Source organism: Tachypleus tridentatus, chromosome 6, assembly GCF_004210375.1.
Source record: "Tachypleus tridentatus isolate NWPU-2018 chromosome 6, ASM421037v1, whole genome shotgun sequence".
Taxonomy (NCBI): Eukaryota; Metazoa; Arthropoda; class Merostomata; order Xiphosura; family Limulidae; genus Tachypleus; species Tachypleus tridentatus.
In genome coordinates this window covers 61,778,774-61,787,926 of record NC_134830.1, presented here as the reverse complement: position 1 = coordinate 61,787,926, position 9,153 = coordinate 61,778,774, and the positions used below count along the sequence as shown (strand labels likewise).

The window sequence follows — 9,153 nt, the reverse complement described above, 5'->3', positions numbered from 1 at the left end:
ATCAAACATGCTCGCCCTTTCAGCTTGGGGGGTATTATAATGTTACGGTCAATCCCACTATTCGTTGTTAAAAGGGTAGTTCAAGAGTTGGCGGTGCGACAACTAGCGCAGATATTTTTGCGTGAAATTCAAAAACAAACAAACAAAAATATTCTGTTAGTTAAATGCATTTTAAGTGACAATAAAACAGATTTGTCTCTGGCTTTATAATTTCGCTCTCCAGTAGCACATCGGTATGTCTGCGGACTTACAACGTAAGAATCCAGGTTTCGATACTCGTGATGCAGCTTTGTGCTTAACTACAAACAAACACGACTTTACATTTTTGTTTTACGACTATAATTTTGAATTGAAATACTACGAGAAAAGTAGCCAGTCAACAGCCACTAACCGAATAACTAGACTTGAGTGTTACCCTTACAGCCCATCCATAGCCTCAACGTGAGAGCGCGTTCTTGAGACAGCAGTCGCGAACCCTAAGTTCTTGGGTTCACAGTCCGGACAAGGTAAACGTATCTCATTTCTGACCTTGGATCTAACCAGAAACGGGTACAGTTTGTTTTTGGGAAAAATGGCTGTAAACAATTTATAATACAAGTTAAGTTGTATGAGTGTTCGGTGGAAATACGTAACCAAGAATCTCGATTTTATTTATGGAGAACAAAAACTTTGTTTGTTTTTAATTTCGCGCAAAGCTACACGATGACTATCTGCGTTAGCCGTCTCTAATTTAACAGTTTAAGACTAGAGGGAAGGCAGATAGTTATCACCATCTACCGCCAACTCATGGGCTACTTTTTTACCAACGAATAGTGGGATTGACTGTAACATTATAACGCCACCTGAAAGGATGAGCATGTTTGGTGCGACGCGGTTTCTAATCCGCTACCTTTTGATTATGAGTCAAGTATCCTAACCACCTGGCAGTGCCGAGCCCAGAACAAAACAAAAAGACGTCTGAAACAAAAACGAATTCTGGCTAACAAGACTTGGATTTGTTTTTGATTTTTCGAATTTATTTCATTCAATAGTACAATTATAGGGAAGAACTGTTTATGAATTTCAATAAAACATTTTATACATGTTCCGTATATTTATCTAATGTAACGTAATACATAAATGCTTTTATTTATAACTATTTCCCGGAAATGTAATATTTAGTGATTATGCTCACTCTGATATTTTATTACTTTCAAAACTGTGGACCTCAGTAGTACAAGTTAGTCTATTAGAAGAAAGATGTTAATATATATATATATATATATATATATATACACAATTTGATATCATATCAATATTACTAAAAAAATTGAGGTAAATGTACAAGAAAAAAAACCGGCTTTAGTTGACGATTATTTAAAAGAAAAATGAAGAATAAATCGGCCAAGTGAACAAATGTATATATTTGGAAGCACTAGACAGATATAAGAAAATAGCAATTGTTTTGTCGATTGTGAGTACATATACTCACAATATTCGTTTTGCTTTTATTTAATGCCTTTGTTAAGACGTCATAAGGAATGTCGTGAAACGTACCAATCTATTGAAACTTTTCTAACTTTTAAAAGAATATAAAACCGTTTTACTTTATAAGAACCGGTATAATTTAGATGGAGGACTGCAACCTGTATGTTAAATGTTATGAGAGTAGCATGTAAGAAACACAATACACTATACACGATATTCCTATGGATACACTAGCGTTATTGTTTGATGTTTATTCCATTGTTTGTGGTGACAGTGAATGATATACATGTGTGTATGTATAAATATTCATCAGTTTATCTAGCAGTGAAAAATTAGGATATAAAATTTATGGAGATTGAACACTGAAACATAATGTGTTATCTTTGAGACTTCCTCCAGAGGGAAAGATGTCGATAACACATTTTCCAGTAAGCTAAACTAAACATCTTTTCCTATACTAGCACCATCGATAAAACATATCCTCCGATGTCAAATGACATACTATTATTTTGGCACAACAGATTATATATAAAAAAAACACAGATAAGGCTTATTAATGTTCACGCATGTGCTGTTTGTTTAACAGTTCTTATTTTATCTGTTTATGCCAAAAATTAAAAAGAACGCGAAGAAATTTCAGATTAGAAAAGTTTGCCAATAGCGAACGTGTAAATATTAATTGTATAAACATTAAACATAATCCTTGAACTTCAAAATGTTTGTGATTAAGTTTTTCCCACCAGCTTGTGTGTTATATGATAAAGTATAAGAAAATATAATAGACGTGAGTTCTAATATAAATATGATACACAGCACTAATATAAATAACTTTAAAAATACAGTAAGCACAGAAGAACTAGCACTCCTATAATGGATATTCTAGATTTCTAATTTTTATCAAGGATGACGTTTGAGCGGAATAACGTTATGTTGTGTTTCACTTAAGTTTGTTCATTGAGTCTACATGATTATGTCAGAGTACGTCACAAGATGACTTGATTGCCAGTATAATCTGTAACAATCGCAACGTTATGTTGTGTTTCACTTAAGTATGTTTGAGTCTACCTCGGTATAATCTGTAACAATCGCAACGTTATGTTGCGTTTCACTTAAGTTTGATTATTGAGTCTACCTCGGTATAATCTGTAACAATCGCAACATTTTGTTGTGTTCCAAACTTTTTCTTGTTATTGCGTAAATCTCAGTTTTACTTAGAGATCTTCATAAACGCAACGTTTTGACGTGTTCCAAACTTTTCTTGTTACTACTTAAACCTCAGTTTTACTTCATAAACGTAACGTTTTGGTGTGTCACAAATTTTTTATCGCATTAACCTCGGTACTACTTGTAGATCTTCCTCAAGATAACTTTTTAACGTGTACCTTATTTTCATTTGATACGAAGGAAATATCGATATTCCATATATACCTTTAAAAACGTAACGTTTTGGTGTGTTCCAGACTACACTTGTTATTAAGTGGACCTCGGTGTTACTTATGGATCTTTATAAACGAAACATTTTGATGTGTTCCAGACTACACTTGTTATTAAGTGGACCTCGGTGTTACTTATGGATCTTTATAAACGAAACATTTTGGTGTGTTCCAGACTACACTTGTTATTAAGTGGACCTCGGTGTTACTTATGGATCTTTATAAACGAAACATTTTGGTGTGTTCCAGACTACACTTGTTATTAAGTGGGCCTCGGTGTTACTTATGGATCTTTATAAACGAAACATTTTGGTGTGTTCCAGACTACACTTGTTATTAAGTGGACCTCGGTGTTACTTATGGATCTTTATAAATGAAACATTTTGGTGTGTTTCAGACTACACCTGTTATTAAGTGGGCCTTGGAGTCGGTGAAAGATCTTCTCCACAAAGAATTCGTCGGAAAGCACCACGAAAATCAGGGCTGAATATAGTGTAAATGATTGGATTTAACATAGAGTTGATATAGCCTAACCACAAGAGGAAACTGAAGAATATTTTATCAGGTTCACAGGAACTACACATTGGCATTACAACCGCCATCACGAAGAATGGCAGCCAACAGATGACAAAAACGCCAGTGATGATTGCCAATGTTTTGGCAGCTTTTCGCTCGCGTCTCGTCTCCAAGGTTTCTCGACTTCGATTTTTGTCTCTTTTCGCAAGTGCTACAAGCTTATTTATCCCACTATGCGCCGCACTTACACCATTGGGATTTTCTTCATCACCTCCAGAAACAGATACGACAACTGAAGGGTCTGTGGTGCTGGTTGTGGTTTTTCGAACAATGAGAAGCGCTTTGGCTCCAGGTTTATGTCGAATCCGTTTCCTCGCTACTTGAAATATCTTCCAGTACAGAAACAAAATGATTATGAGAGGCATATAGAAACTCGAACATGTAGCAAATATTTGGTAAGCCAGATCCTGACTGACAAGACACCTTCTCTCCTCTTGTACTCGTTTAAGGAAGTCCACGTCTTTCCACCCCAGAACAGGCGCTACTGATACAATAACGGCCACTCCCCATACTAGAAATATCATCAGGCCTATTCGGTTCGAGCTTCTTTGGCGGACGTAGTCTACTCTGGTAACGGCCCAATATCTGTCGACAGCAATGGCAAGTAAGTGAAGAATGGAAGCTGTACAGCAGAGTACGTCACAAGATGTCCATGCTTCGCATAACACCGGACCCAAAACCCATTCGTGAGTAACCTCGTACACAGCACTCAAAGGCATGACCAGACATGCCACCATGAGGTCAGCGACAGCCAATGACAACACTAAGTAGTTACCGGTGGACCTAAGATGTCTCTCCAACAATATAGCGGCAATTACGAATAGGTTTCCAATTACAGTTGCCAGAATCAGTAAACCTAGTACCATTGATACCACAATAACATGGGTGGAGCTGTTCGTTTCTCCAGATATTTCTGTTGTACCATTCCGAGCTACAGGAGTCTCGACAGAAGAACTATTTGTTGACTGAAACTCGCTCATGATTTGACTGTTTGGTCCTCGCTGTAAGATATAATACCTTTATATTAGTAACGCAATACAACGACTATACATATAAGATACAGATAAGAAAGTAAAATTTATTTGGTTTTATAACAACACTATTTGCCAAAGAAACAGTTTTACTGAATTAAAAATCCAGTTTAATTATCCACTACATTTATATTTAGTTGAGGCAAAATATCTGTTTTTGGTTTTGCTATGAATGTGTATATAATATGACAGACACAGCACTTCATTCATTCGTGTCTTTCAGGGTTGCAACTGTATGTCATGTAGAGTCCCAAAAGTAATCATTTTGTATAGCCCGGCATGGCCAGGTGGTTAAGGCGCTCGACTTGTAATCTGAGGGTAGCAGGTTCGAATCACCGTTACACCAAACATTCTTGCTCTTTCAGTCGTGGGGACGTTATAATGTGGCGGTTAATCCCATTATTCGTCAGTAAAAGAGTAGCCATTTTGTGCACCATACAACTGTCGCTTCGTGAGTTGAGTCAGATTAAACTAGCTGTGTCCAGCTAGAAAGAACCATTCTGAAACTACGTATGACTTGTTTTCTGCAAAAAGCGATATTTAACGAGAGTGTGTTTTCAGAAAATAAAGCCACATTGGGCTATCTGTTGAGTCTATCCAAAGGAGTCGGACTCTAATTTTAGCGTTGTAAATTCTTAAACTTACTGCTGTATCAGCAGGGGACGATATTTAACGAATTGGTAATGAAAGTGGACAATTCAATTACTTTAAAATATGGAAATCATACCACCTTAGAAATTGATAAAGTGATATATTATGTATAAATACATAACATAAACTTGTTTGTTTGTTTGTTTTTAATTTCGAGCAAAACTACTCAAGGGCTATCTGTGCTAGCCGTCCCTAATTTAGCAGTGTAAGACTAAAGGGAAGGTTTTTTTGCTTTTTTGTTTTTGTTTTTTTTTAATTTCGCACAAAACTACTCGAGGGCTATCTGTGCTAGCCGTCCCTAATTTAGCAGTGTAAGACTAGAGGGAAGGCAGCTAGTCATCACCACCCACCGTTAACTCTTGGGCTACTCTTTTACCAACGAATAGTGGGATTGACCGTCACATTATAACGCCCCCACGGCTGAGAGGGCGAGCATGTTTTGGCGCGACGGCGATGCGAACCCGCGACCCTCGGATTACGACTCGCACATCTTAACACGCTTGGCCATGCCGGGACAGAGGGAAGGCAGCTAGTCATCATTACCCACCGCCAACTCTTGGGGTATTCTCTTGCCAACGGATAGTGGGATTGATCGTAACATTATAACGCCCCCATGACTGAAAGGGCAAGCATGTTTGGTGCGACGGAATAATGTAAACCTGAAACCTTTCTTTTTCACTAATCTGTTATTATCATTATTAATCAACAGTTATATGTTGGAGAAACTAAATTTAAAACCAAGAGTTAATTCATATAGAAATCATCTTAAGCAACCAAATACTTGTTCAGTAATTAAACATTTTTATATTCGTAATTCTATTTTTCAACGGGTTAATTGAATCTCCTTTTTTTGCAAAAAGTTGCCATTTAGGAATAGCAATGACAATGAAAAGAAAGAATGTTAATCTTTGAAAAAAACACTTTATATTGGTAAACAAGTAGCCCAAGAGCTGGTGGTGGGTGGTGATGACTAGCTGCCTTCCCTTTAGTCTTACACTGCATAATTATGGACGGCTAGTGCAAATAGTCCTCGAGTTGCAAAAAAAACAAACCGTAATGTATGTGATGTTTATGTGAAATTAAAAATATATTTAAAACTAGAAAAAGTAAGTACATTTTAAAAACAAGTGTTTCTACACATTGAATTATCATTGGTTTCAATATCGCATATACAAATTTTAAATATAGCAAAACCTAAGCAGAATGTTACGTGAGACTGAAAATAGTAGCAATTTACGAAATTTCTGAATATAAATCTCATTTTAAAATATGAAATAATTATTAGGTGATACTTACGCAAAAAAGAAGATGCAATATTAAAGCGAAACTCTTCGTAAAACTTATATTATTGAATTAATTAGCAATCACTGTACCAGAGTTGATCACACAGTAAGAACAATATATATAAGTACAATAATGAAAAAGTTTCATTGATAATTCATAGTGATATAATACTCTTAAGTGCATTTACGTTTGTAACAATCCACTAGAAAGCATACGAAGTTTGTGCTGTTTGTCAGGGGATATAACGAGCCGCCATTCTTTGCAGTGTCATACTTCCGAAATCGGGAGCAGGCTTTTGTGCCATATTTTACAGAGGAGAATATGTTTGTTTATTGTCATAATATCTCAGGTCTTCTCCAGGAATTAGGGATGCCAGTATACCATCCAAATGACTGGCGATTATTTCTAGATTGTTCTAAGCAAAGTTTGAAGTGCGTTCTACTTCATAATGACAATGTCTATGCAGCTGTTCCAATTGGACACTCTGTGTATTTACGAGAGGAATATAATGTCATTAAGACTGTGACTGACCTACTAAAATACCACGAGCACAACTGGACAATTTGTGTGGACCTCAAAATGGTTACTTTCCTCCTAGGTCAACAAAGAGGATTTACAAAGTACCCCTGCTATCTTTGCATGTGGGACAGCCGAGCTCGAGAAAAGCACTGGAACCAGAAGGAGTGGCCCATACGTGAGACTCTGAAGGCAGGTATGCCAAATATTGTCAACGATCCAATTGTCTGTCATTTGAGGAAAAGATCATATTTCCTCCTCTCCATATCATGCTGGATATTGTGTAAAATATTTTCTCAACCCAAACGAGCCGTTTTTGCATATAAAGTTTATGAAGGCGTTGAATACTGACGGTGAATGCTTCCAACACATATTTTCTGTGCTCCCTGGTTTGTCCTTCGAGAAGATCAAGACAGGTGTTTTGATGGACCACAGATTCGTGCACTTGTGCGTGATCAAGAATTTGCCAGAAAGATGAACGACAAGGAAAGGACTGCATGGCTTTCATTTGTGGCGGTGATGGCAAACTTTCTCGGTAATAAAAAAAAGTATTAGAAATTAGTTCCCAAGTAGAAAGAGCTTATGTACAGGTATACCATAGAACTAAGAAGACAAGTTTAATTTTATCTCAACTGTGATGGCTATTAACGTTCTTGAGTTTTTTAACTCTGAATGTCGTAAATATTCAAGAATCAGGGTATTGAAACTGGTTATAAACTTTAATGATCATATACATATATATATATATCCTAGTATGAGTGTATACTTGCATCTGGGATTATCGCCTGTACAGCAGTATCAAGATATATTCGTATAACTCTTTCCAAATGTACAAACACTTGAATCGAAAATTATACACAAGTATATATCCTTTAATATAAGATGACTTACATCTACAATATCTCTTTGGACAATTGACTAGAGTTAAACTGTATTTTTTTTTTCAAAATGTGCCCAACAGTATAATTATTTTTGTAATTGTTTAAAGTTTGTTATATAACTCGAGTAATATGAAGAGTAGAAACATCAGTCAGAGAGGTAAACATATTAAACACGCACGCACAGAGAGTATTCGAAAGTTTTTGCTACATGTCGTCATTAAAAATACATTCTGAAAAGTGATCATTGAGGTCACGAAACCAGTACAGGAAATTACTAAAGAAGGTAAAACAAAGGGAATTACAACACGGAAGATAATTAGGATTTCAATGGCTTAACTCGTATTGCTGAAAAGTCGGTTCTGAGAGAATTATAAAAATAAGAAACACAAGTATAGATTTAAGCAAGGTAGAAGCTTTCTTCACCTAAGACAGTTTTATTTTTCAAATCGGGTAGTTGGCCTATTGAATGGTTGTCTTTGGATGTTGTGGAAGCAGTAATTTTGTTTGTTTTCGAATTTCGCACAAAGCTACACGAGGACTTTTTTTTCTGCAATAACCGTTCCTAATTTATCAGTGTAAGACTAGAGGGAAGGCAGCTAGTCATCATCACCCACCACTAACTCGTTGACTATCACGTGGTCATGTCAAGTCTCAGTATATTTGGGTGAGTTTAAAGAAAAAGCTTGATAAATATAGGAATGATAGTGGTTGATTTTATCTTTTTTTGTTTAAAAGTTTTAGTTAGGTTTAGAAGGCAAGACAGCCGAGATGGGCAAACAGGTCCCTTGATGTCCCTAAATATTATATTATGTTAATTGAATATGATATGTGTAAATATATAATACACCTAACATTTTTTTTTTAAAGTATTATTACTCGGAATTGGAAGCAGTTTTAGAATTTCTGCAGCTGAGTTAAATGGAAATGCAGATTTGAACACAATCAAAAATGTCATTTCAAATATTATTAAAATAAATTACGAAGTTGAAATTTACAAGATCGAATTTGACAGAACTGCATTTCTAGCATAAAACACCAGTAAAGGCATTTCAGGCATGAAAATTTGAGCTTAAAATCCACTTAAAAAAGTAATAGCAGTTATCAAAATCAAAACTATGTTGAATAATTTATCATAATTTTATGTAATTAGCAAGGCTTATAAAGACGTTGATTATTCTGTGTCGTATAATTTAGGAAAATTATTTTTGGTTGAATGATATGATTGACATTTTTCAACTTGAATGATACCCTAAACCAACTTTTGCTAAACTACCAGTTCGCAGACTCCTAATGTTCAGTCATAAACTGACCCTT

The 9,153-nt window shown here is 35.7% G+C and overlaps 1 pseudogene; it reads right to left on the bottom strand.

Annotated features, from left to right (window-relative positions):
* Positions 1-1,334: 1,334 nt before the first annotated feature.
* Positions 1,335-4,463, bottom strand: LOC143254559 (5-hydroxytryptamine receptor pseudogene; annotated as a pseudogene).
* Between the last annotated feature and the right edge of the window lie 4,690 nt (positions 4,464-9,153).